The 23,840-nt window shown below is 46.0% G+C and overlaps 1 long non-coding RNA gene across 1 annotated transcript; it reads left to right on the top strand.

Moving 5' to 3' along the window:
- The first annotated feature begins 4,067 nt into the window (after positions 1 to 4,067).
- Positions 4,068 to 6,219, top strand: LOC120397154. The gene is made up of 3 exons (XR_005593695.1): positions 4,068 to 4,269; positions 5,736 to 5,860; positions 5,982 to 6,219. It is a non-coding gene; the product is annotated as an uncharacterized LOC120397154 (long non-coding RNA).
- Positions 6,220 to 23,840: the final 17,621 nt, after the last annotated feature.

Below are 23,840 nucleotides of genomic sequence, written 5' to 3'. Positions count from 1 at the left end.
CTGTTCCATGAGCAAGCTTTTTCAGACCAACACGATGTTTGTGGTGGATTTAGTGGTGAGATTACTGTTTGAATTAAGATGTATGAGAGTAGTACTGATCACTCATGTTAACGTGTGATAAGTTAATCAGTGTACTGATACCTGAGCTGTCAAGTTAATCAGTTTCAAAAGGAGACACAGTACTGGTGAGAGGTGCTAAAGTGAACTGTGAAGGTAATCACATTTCTTGCTGAAAGAAGGTTCTTGCTTTGTGAGGAAGATGAAAAAATGGATCTATTTACAATGGAAATATTTTGGGGGTTTTATAGCAAATTTTCAAATCTGATAAATTTCTCAGAAATCATATTGTGAAGTTCAGCATTGCTGGGCATGGAAAACCATCATATATTTCCTCCACTATCTGCAATGAGGTTTTGCAACTGAGGGGGAAGAAAGTTCTATCAGCAATACAGCCAAGTATTATTGTTCAGTTGACAGTATTCCCACAGTTTCTCATGTTCATCAGCTGGCATGCACTGTTCAATTTGTTAACAAAAGCAGAAATTGCATCAAATGTTTTTTGAAATTTGTGCCCATTTACTGTCATTCCAGTGAAAGTCTTGCAGAGAATGTGCTGTGTACTCTAAATGAGCTATGACAATGCTGCCAACATGTCAAGAAAGTATGCCGGGTTTCAGACACATATTAGGCCGATTAATTCTTTAGCAGATTATGTTCCTTGTGCTGCACATTCTCTGAACCTCTGGATACCATAGTTACCGATGTGCTACCTGCAAGCAGTACCTTTTTTTTTGGCTTCCTCCAGCAACTCCATGCCTCACTGATGGATAATCTTTACAGAGAGGCTTAAAGGAAATGAAAATAATTGTCTTTTGGTTCTGAAATCTCTGACTAGCACCTGTTGGACCTGCCCCCCGAATCCACAAAAGCCCTATGCCACAATTGTTTAAATGTATGAGAAGCTCTGGATAAAATCAGCAAAGACATCGCTGAATATGGAGCTACACAAACAGAAGCTCAGTTCCTGTGAGACAAGATGGGTTTTCTTGAAACCGCATTTATGCAGTGCTATGGAATCATATCCTCTAGCAATTTCAGTCAACAAGTTCCACACTTTAAAAAGCAAAGCCTGGTTCTGCTGTTCAACTCCTGCAGCCACTGGCTGATTTTGAGTTTGGTTTTATTGCACCTGAGGGATCAGATTGATGATATGGAAGCTCTTGCAAAGTCAAAGACATCAACCATATCTCAAACCTACTACAGTGAAACTCATCAAGTCCCAAAACATAAACAGCAGGCATGTGAATCCAATACACCAAATGTGGAGCTGCGAGGGCCAGAAACATTTAGAGTAGAAACTTTTAATTTCATAGTTGATCATTTGCAAATGTATCTGCAAAATCACCTGGAAACTTATATTTGTTTATATAAAGGATTTGGGCTTCCTAACCAATTTTAACACTGTACCCCACTCTGAGATTCATTCTGGGCTTGAGTTGCAAAATATCCTTGAGATTTTGAAGCAAATTGAGTTTGAAGTGTTTTGTTCTTTTACAACAAATGAAAATTGTAAATTGCCTTTTCAAACAGCGGAAGGCTCTCTATTTGGAATCCACTTTTCCAGACCTAGATATCGCTCTGGGCATTTACCTCCCATTACTGTTTACAAATACTGATGTACAACTGTCATTCTCCAGAATGAGCAGAATTAAAAGCTATGACCACTCAATGATGGGGCAGTGCATAGTGAATGCCCTTGCCTTCATGTCCACTGAGAGTATCTTGACACGAAGCCTGGACTACAGTGACATAATTGAATTGATCATTGGACTGGAAGTTGGTGGTTGCCTAGGAACCAGTGAGCGTGACCTGATTACATTCAGTGTGGGCAGAGGATAGTCCCAACTGGTGATGCATATATTTGGTGCTCCAAAAGGGCTAATTTCCCCAAAATGAGGAAAATTATGAGTGAAATTGATTGGGCCTGCAGCCTGATGGCCAGGAATCTGAGCAGCCTCTTGAACATGTGTGTCTTCTGTCCTCCTTCAGTCTCCAGTCATGGTCAAGGAACCATGCCACCATTCTCTCCTTCAGTAGGGCTGTCTCCCTCTGAGCCTTCTGCTCCTCCTTCCTTCTCTGGTACTGCAGCTGATCTACCTTGGCCACAACGTCCTGTAGCATTTAGTCCCTGAGCCTGTTCCTTCTCATACACTGGGGAGCACACGCTCCCCAAGAGTCCTGGGTAGATTCCTCAGTCCATCTGAGGTGGAAGGGCCTACCAAGGCAATGAAAGAGCACACTGAGGAAAGAAAAGGAAAGAAGGAAGAAAGAAACCTCCCCACCCCTTTTATGTTCAGCATCATGGGAAGGCTATAGGTTGATATTTATCATCTTGTTGTTTTTTTTTACTTCATTCTTTATATTAGTCTGTTAAGAAGCTCTGGCCAATCACATTGCCAGCCCAGACACATTACAGTAAGAATTATATTTTTTAAATTGTTTAATAAAAATCAGCCCTTGGCTTGGGGGCAGCGGGGGATATGGGGGAGGGAGGAAGAGGAGCTTCCTTCAAAGAGCCTGTTACTAGTTTGGTTGTCATGTCATTGCAGGCAGGGCAGGCTTTAGAAGACAAATTTGCTAGAGGTGCCAGACTGGAAAGAGGGATTCCTGTCTCAGGCCAGCCAAGGAACACCATCTCTATGCAAAGGAACTTTTTCGGCATATCAGTGAATGGAAGTGGCTAGTGAACTAGAGGAGGCTGTTATAAGTCAGCTCTGCCCTGGAATCTGACCCACCGTCTAGAATTTTTATTGCTTGAAAACTTTTCAAGCATTACCAGCTAGGAGTAGGTGAACATTTGGGCAAATATCCGTAAGATGCTGAACTAGGATGCAGACACTTATCAGCTGTGGAACCGAACCTTCTCCCTCCCTCCCCACACCCTGGACAGCACAGGCATCCTGGACAGCATGCCACAACCAGACAGAGGCCCAGCAAACCAACTGTAGCCGCCCACAAGGAGCTCTGTTTGCCTGCCCCAGCCATTGGGATATATAATCCTGACAGCTTGGGAAATGCAAGCAACAGTGAAACTCAAAACAGAGTTCTGGCGTGACACAGTTACAAACAGAGCATTATATGCAGAAATGTGCACTTGTGCTTGCTAAGGCTCTGACCCTAATCCCTTTTTCAAAGAAGCAGCATGCATTTAGAAGAAAATAATTGCTAGTTGTCTGTTTGAACCCTCCCCTGGTCCCTCTTGCTTGGACTCCATCTTGGACCCCAAGTGGCATGGGGCTGGGAAATGGCTTGGCTTCATCCCTTAACAGAAGCAAAATACAGCCTCCTGCATGTCATTTCTTCCCAAACAATAATTGCATTGGTCAGAGCCCAGCAAATCCTCCCATTAATGCTGTGATTCCAAAAACTAAATATAGCAGGTGCCACTTATCAGGATCTGGGTCCTGCTGCATTGCCACATCCTCACCAGCCCCATCCCTAAACAGGTCTTCTGAATATGGGCCCCCAGCCAATCTGCTCACATGGCCTGGGGTCCACTCCTGAACCTCCAGCCCCTTTGCCACTAGGTTCTCCTCTGGTAGTGTCCCAGTCCTCTCTGCCTCTGCTCTGAAAAAACATACTGTCCCAACTTAGGAGATGCTCATGCATGACTATGCTGGGGGCAGTTGCCAGCATCTGGCTGAATTCCTCATAGTAGGACAGGTAGCTGGGAAGTTCCCAGACTTACCATTCCCATTCTTTGCCCTGTAGTAGGTGGCATTGAGGTGTTTAATCCTTTCCCTGCACCACCCAGCGGTTTTGTTGATCTCCAACACTGCTGGGCTCTTGGAGATTGTCATAGAAATGCAAGTTTCTGCTGATTCTGCCAAAAGTCTGTGAGGATTAAAACAGACTGATTCACATTTAGCCCCAATGGAATTAAGGGGTAGACCCACTCTTCCTGTGCCTTCACTATGGTTAACACAAAGGCAGTAATGGTGGCATTGGTAATTGAAAATGAACAATTTACCAGCCTCCACCAATCCTGATGTCTTTGCTCAAAGGGAGTAGTGGAATTTTCCCAGAGAGCTTTTCTTATCTCTACAGGAAGGACTCTGTTTAAACCTTCTCTAATAACATTTGTAGCTACTCCTAGGACCCAGTACTGTGCCTGGATACATGAAAGGGCCATGGATACATTTGACTGCAACACATTGAGAGCATTAACGATGTGAAGATGGTCTACCTGTTGCACCTATAACCAGCCAGGTAATACGTTTGCTATCTTGTATTCCTTAACGCTGAGCTGATTGAAAGGAGTGATTGAGGGATGCAATAAGGGATGCAATAAGGAGGCCATATCTTCACCTATTGCCCCAATTTTACTTGCTAGAACCTCTTTACCTATGGTGTTTAAGACACTCAATCCTGTGCCCACCAGTCCTAGAATGGTAGCTACTGTATCCCTCCTCTGATATTTGGGCTGCTTTGGGAGTACACTATCTAGCCAAGCATACTACCCAGCATGTAATGTGAAGACATAAGGTGCACATTTGGGCTGCGCTAATGACAAATCTAACCGCAGAGGCATAATAACCTTTTTCAAGGCGTACTTGGGATTTACCATTAACAACTTTTTCACATCACTTTTTACCACTACAGGCCCAATAATACTTTTCTGTGGTTCAGGAACCACTACAATTTCTTTGTCCATTGTAGTCCCATATAGTCCAGTTACCAGTGTCATTAACATTAACGTTGATTTTAACATTTCCAGTACACTTTACATGAAATGTGACATTTTTTCTGTCACAAAACTGGTTTAACCCTTGTCAATTATCTAAACAAGTTGTATTATGCATTACACATTGCAACTCACTTTCATGGCTCTTAGTGGGGATGACCAAATTAATTTCAATAGATTCCAAGTAATACTGCAGGCCCATTACTACACTGATATTTCCGGCTTCTACCCGAATCCATTGACCAACCTTTGGAGGAGTTTGCTGTCATTGTCACAACGGTGCAATTATTCATAAAATTGTCATTGAGGAACCAAATACATTCAACATCAGATTTTTGGATAAAGTGGAATACCTCTCCATTACCCTCTGACACGGTTACATTTTGTTCCTTTGCTTTCTCCGTAAAGAAAAGTGGGCGCTTTTTTTTTTTTTTGGCTTAATTGGCTTGAGAGTTGCTTGTTGGCTAGTTTTTGGCTTGTAGCTTATTGCTTGTTTGGCTTGTAGCTTGTTGCTTTTTTTTTTATTATTGGCTCCCAGGAAGCAGGGGCAAGCAGGGGCAAGGGGAGGAGAGAGTCAGGGGTGCACAGCAGGCCCACCACAGTCCCAGACTGCACGCCAGGGGGATCTTGTCATATAGAGTGTTGGGGTTCTTAGGGATTGGCTTGTTTTGGCCTTGTTTTGAAATGGGATTAGCTTGATTTTTGGCTTATTGTGAAAGTCGGGGTGCTTATTTACTGCATGAAAGTTGGCAACTGTGCCTTAGATCCCTGCTTCAAGCAATCATCCTGTCACAGCAGTGAAATCAAAACAGGAAACATTTATTAACAACAGTACTTGTATTACAGCATCATACACGGTAAACTCTGCTATATTCTATGCTCAGGTTAATGTCACACGGCCCGAAGTCTGGACCCAAATTACCCCACCAAGGGCCACAAACCTTAACAATAACAAGGATTTCTTCCACCTTATTTCTGCCTGGGATACCAGGAACAGAAGCCAGACAACAGGAACCAGGACTGGAACTGGACCCTCAGGAATTAGGAACACAGGCACCACCAACAGGAGCCACCAGCTAAGAAGTTGCCAACAGGACCAAAGATCTTCTGGAACAAGTAAGTCTTTGTCTGTGTCTTGATCAGACGAGCGGCGATGGTGCACAGGCATTGTCTGTCACTATGATGGACAGCATGGAGCAACATGTGCTGAGTCCTTATGTGCACTTTCTGTTACCAGGCAGATTACACGCTCAGGTCACATGATGTTTCCCGCCTTTTGGGTTGCCAGGCAGACTGCAACTGTCTCTGAGCATTTTTCAAAAGCTTTTTGCCAACTAAACATTAGCACCAAAAAGGGTGCCAACCATGGCAACAAGAAGGAAGCCCATGATGGAGGATGAACTGACTGCAGCCTAAACAAAATTGCTAAACCAGGTGACACCTATCCCATGGATGAGCCAGGAAGCCCATGTTCTAAGGACATACAGGCATGTGTCTGAGGACTGTAAGTATGGATGGAAGAGCGTTGGGGGTAAGGGGTGGAGATTGGAGCCTAAACTTGTGTCAGACCCAGGGCTGTATTTTCAATTAGGCACAGTAGGTACATGCCTAGGGGTGCCTAAAAATGAAATGTGGGTTAAAAGTTAAAAAGTGAATACATACAGTTACCCTGCGGGCGGCCGGGCTCCTGGCACAGGTTGGTGCCCACCCAGCATGTGGGACTGGAGATGGGTGAGCATCTGAGTCAGCCCGCCTGGGGGCGCTGTGAGCCGCAGCTAGGCAGAATGGGTGCTGAAGGCGCTAGGAGCATCCCAGCCCCTTCCCAATCTCTGCCGCCTTCCTGCCTCTGCCCCATGCTGGGGATGGAGAGGGAGGGGCATGGCCAGTGCCCCATTCACTTGCACGGGCAAAGCTGGAGCGTGGCTGCCATGCCAGGCTGCAGGAGGGATGGAAGATACCCAGGGACTGCTCATGTGGGGAGAAGTACAGTCCCCACCTTGCACCTCACCTATGGCCGGTGGGCTGCGCCCCAGCTCTGGGTGGGGCTGCCGTGAATGGCGAAGGGTCTTGTGCCTTCCTGGGGAGGCTGTGTTTATATTTCTTTTCATTTAATTTTTTTACAGAAAACATGAAGGTCAGCTGTAGGGAGGGGTGGCATTGAAGATGCTGTGCCTAGGGGCACATAAGGTGTAAATCCAGCTCTGGTCAGACCCACACTGTAGATATACCCTGAGAGCAAAGTCAATGTGTTTGTAAGCAGAGTCAGGATGAGCTCTACCCTGACATCTGGTGGTGAATTATGGCAAGTGTGCAAAAGAATTTCAGGGGCTGATCTCGTTTGCATAGGCACACCCACCCCGCCTAGCATGAGCCCACAGCAGCCCAAAATGGTCACTTTGACAGCTGTGGGATCCCCAATTTCTCTGTTATCAGGGCAGGAGGAATAAAGTGTTGTTACCCTGATTATGTGAATGAAGGACTATGAAACTGTTTTATGATAGAGGGTCTCACCATCAACTAAGTAGCACTCGCTAGACAAGGGACACGGGTTCCAAAACCCAGTGAATTGAGAGAGAGGTTGAGGGTAGGTATGTGTACCTGAAGGTATGGGCCCCTTTTGAGGGTCTGAAACACCAATTATACTGCTTTCTCTTTCTTTCTCTCTCTCTCTCTCTCCACTGTTGAATAGCAGAGCTAATTTTAATTCTATTAGGAGTCTAGCTAGAGGCTGCTGAGCTGAATTCACTTTGGGCTAATGGTGCACCAGCATTGGGGCTCCCACAGTATGATATCTCATATCAAAAAAGATTAAACTGATAAGAACAGATTTAAAGTTTATTAGAGAATATTTAAAAATAAATGATACAAAGTGTTTGAAGCGTCAGTTATTGTGTCATTGGGGGTAACAGACAGGTTGTAGAGGGATGTTAGTGTTTTGGTATTGGACAGCATATACATATACACAGTCTGTCATGTCCCCAATGCGGGGTATACGGTGGGTGAGTTCAAGGTACAGCCACCAAGCAGTGAGGGTACATCACTCATACAAACAGGTAATGGATAGTCGTGGGCATGAATAAATGAGCGGACTGGGTAATGATGATAGGATGACCCTCACAGGGCAGAGTTCAGTTTGGTTGGTTCAGGGCTCAGGGGATAAAGTCCAACAGGGGAAGTTTACAGGTCTCTTCCCCCTTGTGGGTGCACGAAGTCACACCGGCTTACTCTTGGTATTGACGGTGGCTGGTGACGTGCTCTGTGTAAATGTCTCTGGACCACCGAATAGCGTCCGAGACCATTAGGCATCTCATGAGCCACGCGTAGCGACGGCCCACCCCACAGGTCCGCAGCACGCGTTCATTAAGGGGGTCCCAGGCGCCCAAGGCCCCAACGATCAGAGCGTCGGTGTAGACCTCGTAGCCCTTTGCTCGCAGGGTGTCAGCCAGGGGAGCGTACTTTTTGAGTTTGCGGGCTCGGGCTTGGCGGAAGGCCGTGGTCCTATTCTCGAACGGGATCGTCACGTCGACAAGGATGATCTTTTTCCGGTCCTCATCCGTGATGACGATGTCCGGGCGCAGCAGGCTGTCGGTGCCAGGGATGGCGCGATTGACAGCGATCTCTCCCAGGTGCGGGGCGATGGCCTTCACCAGGCGGTCCTGGACGGCATTGTGGCGCAGCTGCCAGGCTCTGCCGTGGGGCCTGCAGCTGCACAGGACGTGGGGCAAGGTCTCCATGGCGTACCCACACCTCCGGCAGCGTTTGTCCGGGTTCCCGTGGCGGATGGCTCCGTTGAGGGGGACACAGTTCAGCCGGGCGCGGTGTATGAACCGCCAGTCGGCGAAACGGATGAAGCTGCCTGAGGGGAGGAAGTGGTTGCTGGAGTCCCACTTGCTGGTGACCTCGAAAGCCTTGCCCTGGTCCGGCTTTTTCTTCAGGGTGTCCACGTAGAGCACGCGGGTGGCGGCCTTCAGCGACCTCTCCAGCATGCCTCTGGCTCCGGGGTTGACGATGATGTTGCCCTCCGTCCCGATATGTGGCACCAGGACTCCTAGCTCCTGCCGTTCCTCGCTCCACACCCATCGGCAGCCCAATCGCTTTCCCAGTCGGCGCGTGGCGTTGCGGGCGCGGGTCCACAGCGAGGCGATGTCGCTCCTGTCCCAGGCGAACTCACCGTCCAGGGAGCCGCTCAGGAAGGTGGCCACATCTTGGTCAGAGGGAGCTCTGCTGATTCGCTTCGCGGTGGCAGCGCGCAGGACGGTCGTCACGATGTTCTTTACCACGGCGTCCGGGCACGTCAGGAGGCGAAAGGTGTGCGTGATGAAAATTACTGAGTGCTGTGTTAACTAGTGGGGGAAGCCTGAAGATATATTGCTAAGTGGCTGTCAGAGTACAGCTGTTTGTGTGGATGGCTGGAGGAACGGAGCAGCTGGTGGAGCGGAGCCATTTGTGGTAAAGGCTGCAGCAGAACTCCATGGAGAGGCTGGGCAGTCGGTCTCGGACCACGTAAGGTGCCCCTTAACACCCTGTGCCCCCCCCCATTTCCACCCAGCCTGGGGGGGTAAAACTCTGCAGACAAACTTTTGAACTCGGGGGCGGCACTGACCAGGGACAGAGACTTTTGGGTTGTTGGACTTTGGGGTGATTGGACTTAAGACCTTGAGGGGAAAAGGACACTGCCAAAACTTACTTAGAGTTGGGTCTTTTGCTCATGGTTTGTGTTATGAATCCTGTTTGTGGTGTTTCCCCAACATGATGCCACATTGTTTCCCTCCTTTATTAAAAGGATTTTGCTACACTCAGACTCCATGCCTGCAGGAGGGGAAGTATTGCCTCCTAGAGGCGCCCAGGGGGGTGCTATGTAATTGTCCCAGGTCACTGGGTGGGGGCTCGAGCCGGTTTTGCATTGCGTTATTGAAACAGAACCCCTGGATACTGAACCCGGCCCTTGTTGCTGCCAACTCAGAGGGGCAGAAGGGTTACATGTTTAAGAAATTTGTTTGCTAAGCCTGTGTTCTCTGCTTTCCTGTCACATTGTCCTCAAAGGGTTTAAACTAGAAGCCCAGGTGCCAGCAGCCTAGGTGGAACTCTAGGGGAGCATGAGTAAGCAACTGGGGGACTTGGGAGGTCTGAGATACTAGTTTTGGCATGTAGGATGGCTAGACAGCAGCATCTCACTTCCCATGGAAGGGTGTCCGACAAGAAATCTGAGCCTGAGAGTGCCCTAGAGTCCCAGAGCAAGAAACAATGACTAGACTCTACATGGACCCAGTTGGCTTGGACACATGTGGGACCCAGCAGTTGGGTCCACTTGCAACAAGCTGGTGATCTTACACAATGGGGTAGTCGGCCAGTGGTGAATTCTCCATCCCTTGCTGTCTTCAGAGCAAGACTGGATGCCTTTCTTGGTGATGCTTTAATCAAGCACAGGTTACTGGGCTCAATACAGGGATAGCTGGGCTTAAGGAGTCAATAGAGATAGTCAAGATGTCCTGGCCTCCTGGTTTCCAGTGCTGTGCATGTTCCAGTTAGCCAAAAAAATTATTTTGAATATATATTTGAGCTCCATGGGAAGTGCTAGAGCGAGCCACAAGGGCAGTACATGCACAATGCTACTGAATTGTAAAGATCTAGTGGCATGCTGCCAAGACTAGAAGCTATACTCTGCAAGGCAGAAATGGGGAGTGGAGATTTTTGACACTGTGTAGTTCAGCCCAACCTGAACAGATTTTTATGAGACCACCCAAAAGTACCCCCTCTGCCAAATTTCAGTCTTGTTGCAAATGAGGAAGGCTCAGAGGTTTGGGGGTTGTTTTTTTAAACAACAAAAAAAGTCATAAGAATTTTTAATCAAAGGAATGTGTTAGGCAGTGACCAACTAAGTTGCCACTCCCCTGTAAAAATAGAGGAGTTTGAAACTATCATGGTCAACTGAGTTGTGTTCATACGCCACCAAAAAAGGGTCATATGGAAGGAGCGCACAACAGTCAGTACATTCTGTCAGTAATCCACATTCCAAAGGGAATTGGTTTTAGTGCCAGTTAATCAAAATATAGGGGTTCGTGAAGGGCCCAGCACACAGAGTTTCACTTCTGCCCAGATTCCAGAAGTAAACAGCCCAAATCTTCAGGCTGCTGCCCACCCTCACACTCCCAAAAGTGTGGCTTTCAGCTCAGGCTTCAGTCTCTCCTGATAGCCTCACAAAGAGACCTACCCACTCTCAGTCCATCCACCCACATGCTTCCCCTTCAACTTCTGATCCCTTTTGTCTCTGCCACATCCTGATTGTCTCGAGCAATGAAAGACAACTGTGGTCTTTCGCTAGAAAGAGGTGTTAACTGTTTCCCTGCCAGCCCAGACTTGGGTCTGTGCACTTCATCATGCTACTATAAGGGGGAAAATCATCAATGGTATATCTGATCACTGGGGCCTTAACTGTTGCACTAGGGTCACTTAAACTTGATCATTAAACATGTAAAGAAGAAGGGAGACAATCATTAGAATGAATTTGTACTATGGAAGCTACAGAAAAACAGTAAATGGAGCAAAATATCTATGAAAGAAAGACACAGGAAATACATCAATTAATCAAAAATACAAAGGGAATATAATTTATTAGTTGAATAGTCCTTGTGATCTCAGATGATTTATCACAAAATGTTGCTTTATGATTGGTTACTATGAGTCAGCATTTCTATTGGAAAAATGGGATTAATTGCACAGGCAATATTCATTCAGGCATTACCTAACTTTTGAACGCTAGTCTTTTGCAGACTTAATGTTCTGTTAACACTGTTTTTTATCTCTGTTTTCCTAGGTTATTAAAATATGCAAATTATCTCATGCAACTGTAACAACCCACCACATGACTCATCAGCAGGTTTGAACAGGACCTTCCTCACTACCACACAGATCTCTACCACTTCCTCTGAGGGGCTAATCCCATTACCTGGCTACAGCAGTAGACTGTTATCCTCTGTGGACCAGCTACTAGTGGGAGATACTGTACACAGCACATAAAACAGTGGGTTATATCCACAAAAATTACCCCTTTTTCAGGCATCATTCCTAAGCATAAAGATTTGGAAGGTTCTTCCTAAGCGCTAGTGTCCCAGATCCACATAGGAACTCAGGTGCCTAAACCCAGTTTTAGGCACCACTGCAATCCACAAAAACCCAGCTTGGCTGCTGCCTAACCTGTAGGCATCTAAACTCACTGGATGCCTATGTTTTTCCAGCACAGGTTCCCTGGGCACCTATGTTTCTGCCCCTGAGAACGTGCACTGCTGCCTCACTCTAGGCATCTGGATTCCTATCTCATAGTGCAAGCCACAGACCAGGGGAAGATAGGTGGAGGAGCACCTGTCTTGTCTGCGAGACACTATCTGGTAGCTGTGCTCTGAGCATGCCTATCAGATTGGGTCCCATTCAAAATCCAGCTGGAGGAGGCTTTTCCTTTATAACATTTAGCCCAGTGGTTAGCATGCTCACCAAGGATGTAGAAGACCCACGTTCAATTTGCTTCTCTGCCTGACAGGGAGAGAGGATGTGAACAAGGTTCTCCTACCTCTCAGGAGAGTGCTTTTGCCACTGAACTATGTGTGGAAGTCCCTCAAACTCTCCTGTTGAAGCTGTCCCACATTTTATAAATATTTAAATAGTCACTGGGGCACAGAGTAAGAGAACGAACCTATAGTCTGGTGTTTAGGGCACCCCACCTCGAAGCTGGGAGATAGTGGGTATGTCTATACTGCAGCTGGGAGCATGCCTCCCAGCCTGGGTGAATGGACTTGTGCACCTGAGTTCAGACCCACTTGACCCCCCTGGGTTTGAGCTCAGGGGGCTAGTTTGAACCTCTGCCTGTGCCACGACGTCCATACTGCTATTTTTAGTGAGCTAACACAAGTCTGTCACCTGGGCTGGGAGGTATGCGCCAGCTGCAGCGTAGATACCCAGTGTTTCCCACCTCCCAGCTGGGTGCCCTCAGGCTCCAGTCCCCCCTGCTCCAGTGACTCTATTTATACAAAGTGGAACAGCTTCAGAAGGACAGATTGAGGGACATCCACGTCAAGTTTGGCAGTTAGAAGGAATTGAAAATGGGATTATAATAGGGAGTGCCCAGCAACTTCGATGTAGGGCACTACACCTGTAGTGATGTTTATTAAGGAAGTTACTATTCCTGCTGAGTCAGTGCTGTTTGATGCATGAATACCCCCCAAGTTATTATTATGATGGAGAGGTAGCAAAACCATAGCTAAGGTTGTCAGAGAATTGTGTTTAACAGGTTTCCCGACCCCTTCCCTTCACTGCTCCCGGCCCTCCCAGCTCCCGAGTCCTCCACAGACACACTCTCAGGAAGTAATTCTGCCTCAATGTTGCAGAGGTTGCCCTTGTAGACAATGTGAAAGCAGCAAGGAATGCAGGAGATTTCTCCTGTAACTTGTGGTTTCTATACTTTTAAGATTTTGAACTGAAGGGGTGCCTTGGTGCAACCTGTCTGTCTCTAAAGGAAAGTTTTGTTTGTGTTAAGGCTGCATTCCCACTATGGTTCACAGCAGTTGTCATTTTCCATCAGGAAGCGCTCACCAGAGGACAGTACAGAAAATCTAGCGCTATTCTGAAGGATACACACTCCTCTGTCTTTAGAGAGCTCATTACACTGTTCCCTCTTGGTATATTTCCATACACAAAGAGTAATGTATTTTCAATCTAAAATAACTTATTTTATATGAGAGAAAGTCAGTAATAAGAAAGCGTAAAAATAAAATCTCCCTGAGAGAGAGAGAGAGAGAGAGAGCGCATGGGGTGTGTGCATCACCACACCACTGTATCAACTTGCAGCCACTCTGAGGAAAAAGGGGCTTGATCCAAAGCCCATCGAAGTCAATGGAAACTTCAGTGGGTTTTAGCTCAGGCCCAAAACGACTGAGCCATAAAGGTACAGTGCACAGAAAACAATGGCAACACGGTTTCAATAGCGATATACTGACTTCTACACAGAGAACTGCCTAGTAAGCACCTTCTACACCTTTAGAGGTTCTGCAATCTCATGGTTATATAAAGACCATTGTCACTCCAGGCAAGTCCACACTACAGCGCTATGTCGGCGCAGCTACTTGCCGACAGAAGAGCACTCTCCCATCGGCATAATTACTCCACCAGGGCGAGAAGTGGAAGCTATGTTGGCTGGAGAGCATCTCCTGTCAACATAGTACCAGTGTGGACAGTGCAAAATTTGCATCGCTCAGGAGATGTGGAGGTTCACACTCCTGAGCATCGTAAGTTAGTGTAGACCTGCTCTCAGTGTCAAGCGCATCAGCAAATGTAATAAATATTCTACATGTGAGAACATGTCCCCTTTCACCCCTCCCACTCCCATATGGTCTGACATCAATTACAGTTAAGAAATCCTGTAGGGTGGGTCAATTACATAGGAAGGATTAGAAATAGAAACAGAAATCAAAAGAATGATCTAATTTTCTTCCTTCGATCACAAAAAAGGGACTTTTAGGTGAACAAGAAAAGCAGGCAGAGCCAACATACAGCTGTGTGTATTGATTCAATGGAACTTATCTGTATCCTCTGAATTAGGGAACAATACTCCGTTTTGCCATTTTAAAAGAAAGCTGGCAACTTTTTTTATTGCGAAACTTGAGAGTCCTCCTGCTTCGGAAGATGAGCTTGAAAATTGGCAGTGAGATGGCTTTTGTATCAGGGATGTGTTATTTGCCAAATTATAAGCCTTTGTCTTATAACTTGGATATTAGGAAAAACTATTTCACTAGGAGGGTGGTGAAGCACTGGAATTGGTTACCTAGGGAAGTGGTGGAATCTCCATCCTTAGAGGTTTTTAAGGTCAGGCCTGACGAAGCCCTGGCTGGGATAATTTAGTTGGGGTTGGTCCTGCTTTGAGCAGGAGATTGGAATAGATGACCTCCTGAGGTCTCTTCCAACCCTAATCTTCTATGATTCTATCTCAGTTCACACATGCTCAGTAGAGACTTCTTTGAGTTTAGCAGCTAAAATCTCTGAAGATTTTGTCTTCACTGAGCATGTTCCAACCCCTCATAGCTCCTACATCTACCTGGATTGCTCATGCACCATCCCCACAGAGCCACTGAGTGTGTTCAAGTCCTAGGCAACAGGGGCAAAGCAGGACTTTCCCTATAATGGCGGTGCACAAGCTGCTCCTGGTCACAGTGAGGTTTGGCACTGGCTCTGAGAGCAAGTAGCCTGTCTCTCCTCCACTGTCAATAACCCCCATATTTGCTCCCAGGCAGCATGGAGGAGGAAGCTGTCTGATTTGAAGGGGACAAGAGCCAGACCTGGGGGGAATGGAGAGAAGTAGATTTGGGCATAGAGTTAGGTGACGCTGGGACTGGAGGTGGGTAAAAAAACCCACTGTGATTAGAAAAGTGGTGAGGGCAGAGACTAGGCAAGGAGACTGGGACTGGGAACCAGTGGGGTCGGAAATGGGGTGGTGAGTGGGAAAATACATCCAACAAGGAGCTGTAATGCAGAAGAACTGTTGCTGGCTGGACTAAGCGCCAGAGAAGGGGTGGGTGGATGGGAGACTGAGATTGGATGAGGAGGCAATGGAGGGAGATTTGAACTAGGAACCAGTAAAGGGGGAGGAGGGGGAAAACACAGGGAAGGGGGGGATGGGGGTCCAGGGGAAGGGAGAGTTAACTCAGACAAGTAGCCTGGAGTGGGGGTACTGGGACTGGCTGGGCTGAAAGAATAGGGACAAGGAGTGAAGGACAGGGAGAACAGGGACTGGCTGGGTTTGGAGACTAGGATTGGAGAGGGAGACTGGGACTCGGATAAGGAGCCTGGAGGGGGAGCCGAGGACTGGCTGAGCAAGGGGACTAGGATGAGAAGCCTGAGGAGTAGAAACTGGGCCTAGGTAGAGAGAGATAATGGGACTGGGATGAGGAGCCAGCAGTGGAGAGGAGACAAGACTGGGACAGGGATAGTTTGGAGGGGACAGGGCAGAAACCGTCAAGTTTGTGAGGAAGAGGCAAAAGCATCTCTGAGGAAGAGGCAAAAGCACACTCCTCTCCCAAGCCTGGAATGGAAATCAAGATTCATGAGGCTCATCATTCCTCTGCTGCCAGCAGATATTTGTGAAACCCACTGGCAGACCGTGTCTCATCTAGTGCTGTCTCTGCTGCCAGCAGATATTTGTGAAACCCACTGGCAGACCGTGTCTCATCTAGTGCTGTTCCACACAGAGGATGACAACCTACTATTGCTATCCCTTACTTAGTTAGCTCAAGTGGCAGAGGTCTGTGTGGTGGATCTAAAGATTCCAACCCTGATGATGACATATGAGGAAAATTACTCCAGGAAATTACAATACTGTGTTGAAAGAACATTGTTAAGTTTTCAAAGTCAAGCACTCCAAAGCTATGAAATGCCAGAATTAAGGTTGCCTGTGCAACTTCTATTCAGCCCCCTCGTGTGTATGTATTGTGATACAGGATCACGTACTACGTTTTCCACAGGTACTCCAGATCAGATATTACTATTCCAACTTTCCTTTCCCTTTCTTTGTCTTCTTCATGGGCGATTTGTCTCCTTCTAACCTACACACTCATCTTCCACACTGTATGGTATGTCGGGGGATTGTGTGTTTCCATATCGTGGACTAAATCACAAACTGTTACCAAGCCAACCTGTAACACTTGTGATTACAGCGTGCCCTCTGCTGTCTTGTTAGTTGCTTAGGTTAGTCCAGTGTTTGAGATTTATGAAAGCTTGAGGAAAATTAAAATAAATGTAACCCCTTCCCCCCACACAACCCCACCATGTGTTGTTAAAGGCCTACCCATCATAATGGATGCACTTTCCATGCTCCTGTAGCAGGCACTTCTTGCCCCCTACTTTGAGAAATGCTGGTGTTTAGCTCTTCCTGATATGACACTTCCTCTTCTTCTTGACATGCTGTGAGGAGCAGTGAAATAGTTAACCTTTCCACTTCAAGCATCATTACTGGCACCCACTGAAATGAATGAGGCACATTCCACCTCAGCTGTTGTTTCAGACTCTGCAAATTCAGGCAGAGGTCTCCACATCAATTATACTCCCTTAACATTCTGGTTTTTCCATCTTTACTCACATTAGTAGTCCTGAATGAGTTCAATGGGGATTAACAGGACCACTCATGCAGATACTACTCAACATAAGTGAGGGGGGCAGGATCAGGGCCTTGGTTTGTTTTTATAAGGACTAGTGATTAAAATCAATTTTTAAAAAATGAAAATTGCAAAGAGAAAAGCAGCACTTTGGGTAGATCATGTGCAATCTTCAATACACAGGCACTCATCTGTTAACTACTCTCTTGGTTCACTCAATATCACATGTCTGCTTGTGGACAGATAAAGCCTCTTTCATCCTTCACTTCCCTTGACTCTTATTATCGTTACCCATCCAGAACAGTCTTTGATATATTCCACTATATGTGAATTGTTAGTTTATCTGCCTTAAGTCTGGCATGGTATTACTCAAATATCACGGTTTCTTCTTTTGTTTTTCCTCCGCTCTTGCTTTTTCTTTGCCATGATCTAATCTCTCTCCCTGGGCTTCCTATATCACTGTTTAAACGTCGTTGAACTGACAACGGATCTATTGCCTCCTTAGCGGAGTATCTCATCCATTCAAAAAAGACTTCAATCAGTTGGCATTCTTAACAGCGAGGGAAAGGTCACTGTTGCTTTGTGGAAACCACCTGATCTTCATTCTGGCTTTGAACAATACAGCTAAAATGTTTTTAATTTTATTTACTGTTGCAATGTCTTGTTGCAGGGGATGGATGAACCAGATATATCCCTGGAGAGGAAAGCAAATGAGCCAGGTGAAGCACTGTAACATTATTCTTTAGATAAACACTCAGTTTTTCCTGTCTTCAACTTACCAGTGCATGAAAAAGGGTTGGGACCTGTAACCCTGTTCTCTTCATACCATGTTCATTGCATGAGGAAAACAATCAGTGAGGATTTATGTGTCTGGGTGTGGTGGGCTATATCTTAATCCACTCTTAATGAGACAAAACACAGTGAAGGAATTTAAATAATAAAGTTAATGCAGTTATTTATGTGTTTGGAGGAAACATTTTTGGTTACTTTGAGTCTGTTTAGATTGCAGAACACTTACAGTGTCAGGGCCTTAATGTGCAATTTTAGGATCAGTTGTAAATAAACAGAGCATACTTCCTTTTATGATGTGAACCTGTGAGCTTTCCACTGACTGTCTTAAGGGAACACTGTGGGTTTTGTTTACAGAAATTGACAAAATAGATCACATTTCATGAGTCCTTGAACTGACCTTTAGGGCCTGAAAATCCTGCATCATTGACCTACACTATAGAGACCTGCAGGTGGAAAAGCTGATCTGCTCTTTCCCCCAAAAAAATTTCAAGCCCTTTGTGAAAAAGGGTATGTCTACACTGCAAAAAACCAACCAAACAAAAAACACCAAACAAACACAGCAGCAAGTCCCAGAGCCCAGATCTACAAACTCAGGCTCGTGCTACGTCACTAAAAATAACAATATAGACATTTCCACTTGGGCTGGAGTTTGGACTTTGAGATCCACCCCTCTTGCCAAGTTTCACAGCCCAGGCTCCAGCCTGTGTAGGAACATCTACACTTCTAGCGCTGCAGCTCAAGCCACACAAGCCCAAGTCTGTAGACCTGAGCTTTGAAATTCATTACCATGGATGTTTCTTTGCAGTGTAAACATACCTGTAGGGTCTTGAAAATATAACTCAATTGCTGGCATGGAAGGTTTAACATTGTGATTTTTTGGGTAAAGCTCGAAAGTTACAGCCTCTTTACAGATGTCCAGGACAGGCTTTTGAAGCCCAGGAAATCCACAGTCACTGACCACTTGAATTTTGGGGGAACTGCAGACTACATAGCAGGTGTGGAAAATAGAGTGATGCTACCTGGGTTACCACTAATGATGTCAATGGGCACTGGATCAGACCTCCAGGCAAACGTCCCTCCTCAAAGTGATCCTGACCAAGAGAATCAGATTAAAAAAGGAAGCTATGAATTGTTTTTATTTCCTTCTTATTGAATTGCATATTTGAAGCAGACTGCACCTAAACATAGCCTTAACTCCAGACATACAAATTAATCCCCTGAGTATGTTTTACTTTCAATATTTAATATGCCTGGATATTCGTTAATGCATACAGTTCATTGGTCATTAGTTTCAAGATTAAAAATACAGGCTTAAATAGGTCCAGTCAAGCCGTTAGTTTAAATTGTGGAAACCTGCCCTTTCTTTTTCCTTTTCAGCCAAGGGTCCCAGAGTGCTTTGCAAACATGAATTAAGGCATCACAAATTCCCTGTGAGGCAGTGTGACGGGGTGCGTCTACCTCACACTGGCCCCACAAGGGTTAACTGTGCATTGCCAGCTGAGGAAGCCACGCCCCTCTGTCCCTGCTGGGCATGCTTAGCCTGGAGACAGAGTATAAAGGGAAGCAGCCCAGCTTAGTTGGGCCAGACAACCGAGGAGGACAGACTGTATTGTGAGCTCCCTCCATGGAGCTGTGGGAGCCTAAGTTCACTAAGGCTAGGCATGCCAAACCCCAGGTGGACACTAGATGGCCAGTGGAGACCTGGGAAGGAACTGAGTCACCGCAGACCTTAACAGCAGATGGCCCCAGAGAGCCAGAGGACCCATGGATTGCTGCACTGGGAGACCAGGTAGGATCCTTTAATCTGCCCCACGCACATTCTACGGTCATTCTGTACTTGCTGAGCCTGATTTTGAAGCGCTCCTTGCTGCTGTCAAGGTTTCTGGTGTAAGGCTTCATGAGCCATGGGAGTAGAGGGTAGGCTGGGTCTCCTAGAATCACTATGAGCATTTCAGTATCCCCCACTAGCATCTTTTGGTCTGGAAAGAAACTCCCTGAATGCAGCTTTCTATACAGGCCAGTGTTCCTGAAGATGCGTGCGTCATGCACCTTCCCTAACCACCCCACATTGATGTCAGTGAGACAACATCAGTGATCCACCAGCACCTGCAATATCACAGGGAAGAAACCGTTTCTGTTGATGTACTCCGTCACAAGATGATCTAGGGCCAAAATGGGGATATGCGTGCCATCTATTGCCCTGACGCAGTTAGGGAATCCCATTTCTGCAACACCATCCACTATTTCCCACATATTGCCCAGAGGCACCATCCTTCTTAGCAGGAGATGGCCCTGCACACTTGCATCACTGCAACCCCCACAGTGGACTTCCCACTACAAACTGATTTGCAACTGACTAGTAGCAGGCTGGAGTTTCCAGCTTCCACACAGTGATTGCCACTCGCTTCTCCACCATTAGGGCAGCTCTCATTCTGGTGTCCTTGTGCTGCAGGGCAGGGGCAAGCTGCACAGAGTACAAGGAAGGTGGCTTTGTGCATATGAAAGTTCTGCAGCAACTGCTTGTCATCCCATACCTGCATCACAACTGGATCCCACCACTCGGTGCTTGTTTCCTGAGCCCAATAGTGAAGGTCCACCATGTGCCGCTGCTCCTTGAATGCCATCATCAATGCTGAATTGTTCCTTTCCATGGCTCACAGCAGGGCAGGCAGCACAAATTCCTATTCCTGTAACGCTCATGAAATACTGCAGGATCAGCCACCTTGTGTTCATAACGCTTATCACAAGACTGATGAGCAGTGAAGGATCCATGCTTTCAGGCAGAGATGGCAGGCGCAAAGTTTACAGAGGCAGTTGAAAAATGGCACGAAACACAGTCAGAAGCCCTTGGAATGATGGGATGGAGAAAACTGCATCACGGGGTGGTAATTCCACCCCCACGATGCACTGCGATCCATTCCCTGTACTCCTAGGAGGAGAAGGTGCCGAGTAGCACAGTGGGATAGCTACTCACCATGCTCTGCTCTCTCTGCTAGAGCATGAACTGTGGACACATCCCGTTGACACAAGGAGCGTTGTGTGAACATGCATGAGTGAGGTAATTACAGTGGGTTATTATCATTGATGTAACTTAAGTCGACTTAACTCTGTAGAGTAGACATGGCCTTAGTTTGTTTTTACTTAAACTGATTCCTAATCAATTTAGGTTAAACTGGCCTGGTTTAAACTGAAATGTCCTCACAGGAGCTTGCACTGCTTTAACTAAACGGGTTTTAAATCACACCTTTAGTTAAATTGGTGCAACTTTCTCATGTGCATAAATTTCCATGTGGAATCTGGGTGGGAGGTAATACAGCTGCTGCTGTGAAGTTGAGCAGGGGTCAGCCAATGGCTGTGTGGCTTCCTTTGTAACCATGCTGCCAGTGGAAAGGGAAGGGAGCAGAGCCAGATGCTCTGTAGTTGTTTTCTGTTTCTAGCCCAAAGTCTGTAAGGAAGAGGAGTGGGAAAGGGCGCTCCAAAATCCATTGCACCCCAAAATAATCCTTTCAGCAGACAGCATGTTTCAAGGAAAACTCAGAGGGGAATCTTACAGAGTTGCCTTCCTCTCCCCAGGCCTCTCCTGCAGGTTTTCCACAAGAGAGGGCAATCTGGCCCTAAAAGAGCAAGGAGTCATTTGATCTCACCAATTATAAATAAGTCTGAGAGCGGAACAAGGGCTCTGTTGTGGTAGATACAGCAGTGCTAATTATCAGTCACAATTGTCCCCTATCACGCTAGTGTATTTTGTGCAGTATAATCATACCGCTAAGCAGAGCTGATATGCAGTTAGAAAGAATGTACAGTGTATTCAGGTGAGTGCCAGCTTCCCTCGAGTAACTTTTCCAACTGTTACCTTGGAAGAAGAACTCAGCAGTTAGGGTGGTCTTACCTACATTCTGCAGTACAGGCCTTGCAAGCAGCCTGGAAAAGGGTCTCTCTGACCAGATCACCGGCTCCTTTTCTCAGCCTGTGATCACAGAAGCCTCTGGAAAATGGATTGGACGACAAGAGGCAGTCTTGGTAATGGGAAACATCTGAAGTATTTGAGCGCCTGCTTGCGCTCCATAGACTAAATGCTGCCTCATTTTGAAAAAGCAATAGAACTACAACTTTCATTCATTTTGTTAAATGAACATACACAATTTTCTTTGTGGCAGCAGGGCCAGGTTTGCTGTTGTTAGGGCTGGGTAGCCCCAGCCTGTGGCATAAATGGGTTAAAGGTACGTATATGCTATTTTAAGTTTGTGACTTACAGTTGACAAATGGTTTAGTCAATTGCTTAACCACACTTTGGTTCATTATGAAATATAGTCAAGAGACCAAATAAACAATACCAGTCAGGTTTATTGCAATAGGCCAATAATAATATAGTACAGGAAAAAGATTGTATATGATACCAGTCTCCAGGAAGCCATCTTGTTCCACAATGTTTTACATTTCACGCAGAAGAAGGTGAGCTCCTCCCAGCCAGGTCCCTGACTTGCTGCTCTGTTCCTTTCCTTATCTTTGTTTTAGATACTAGCCCTGCAGGTTCTGTCTGTGAAGGTACCAAGCTAGGTACCTAGCTTGTACTAAGACAGAAAAAAATGTATCTTGATTTTTACAAGTTTCCTATTTGTTTATGCCAAATGCTGAGCTGTACTACTGCAGGGTATTGTGGGGTGTAGTTTAGCATGAGTGAACAGAACTCTAGAAAGAACATAGGTCAATTCAGCTCTTATAACTCCCAGACATTTGTAATGTGTTATATACTAACCTAACATACGTTTTGGGTAACAGGTCCCCAGTTGTCACTCTATTATTATATCAGGGTGACACCTTTGCTAAATTAATATATGAAGCAGAGATAAGAACATTTGTTTGGAAGTTACACATTTTGCTAAAAGAGGGTAAGAGGCTGTATGTAATTAGTACAATTAAAACGAATATTTTTGTAAGATAAGCTAAGCTTTAAATGCAACTTCTATCCACGTATGGTAAATTATTTTGGATTTATTTTGAGAAAGTGGATTAAGCATTATTATAGTCTGACCCATAATGCTACCTAAATGAGGAGACAAACAGAAATTAGTGACATTACAAGCGAGGTCTTCATATGTAAATTTCTTGTAATTAGTAACTACACAGGTCTAACCATATTATAGGTTACCCTTACTGCTGGTTGTCACCATCTAGTAAGCTTCGCCAGGCAGGAGACAGGAGCAGCTAGCTTCTGTGTCTCGTACTAGTCTGAGTCATAGTGGCCACACACTGGAGTCTCTGTGTTATAATTATCACATTGGCATACATATCAATATCCCTTAATGGAACATCAAACCATGTGTGGTATCCTTTAGGTTTGCATTGTTGAGTGATACACCAGTAGCTGAGGTAGATCCCAACATTCCTTGGAGATGCTGTCCATTTGGTAGCAATTAAACATTAGTTAAATATTTGAAAGCATGAATTTTAATAATCAATACTTCTTTTTTTAAACATAGCACAAAGGAAAAGAGTATAAAATTAAAGCAAAATAAAATTTAAAAGTAGGTTTATGCAAATACTTGGAGGGTAATAAACTTTCATGACATTTGCTTGTGCTTGTCAGTATTCTGGACAGCCTGTGTCCCCTGGCTGACAGTCCAAACCAATTATGGCTTCTCACCTTCTGGGAGTAGAGGACAATGGTGAATGCCAACAATAGTTAAAACCTAGACTTAGGGCTGTTATCAAGGTAGATGGTTCATCTTGTACAGAAATATATGACCATGGATCTGGCTGGCGCGGCTCTATGTATTTTGCCGCCCCAAGCACGACAGTCAGGCGGCTTTCAGCGGCATGCCTGCGGGAGGTCCGCCGGTCCTGCGCCTTCAGCATACCCACCACCGAATTGCTGCCAAAGCTGCAGGCCCGGCAGGCCTCCCGCAGGCATGCCGCCAAAAGCAGCCTGACTGCCATCCTCACGGCGACCAGCAGGCCACCCACCATGGCTTGCCGCCCCAGGCACGCACTTGCTGTGCTGGTGCCTGGAGCCACCCTTGGATCTGGCCAACTAAAGTTAGGTATGAGTTTGTGCAAGGTGAAAGACTCAGACATCTGGGTCTCGTCAGTGGGGAGGCAGTTTATTCTCAGCCGCAATTATGTCCTAATTTTTCTGGGCACTAAAGGAGCCTGTTACTACTAGCTAAAGG

This window comes from Mauremys reevesii, linkage group 1 (assembly GCF_016161935.1).
Source record: "Mauremys reevesii isolate NIE-2019 linkage group 1, ASM1616193v1, whole genome shotgun sequence".
NCBI lineage: Eukaryota > Metazoa > Chordata > Testudines > Geoemydidae > Mauremys > Mauremys reevesii.
This window is presented reverse-complemented; position numbering and strand designations above follow the sequence as displayed.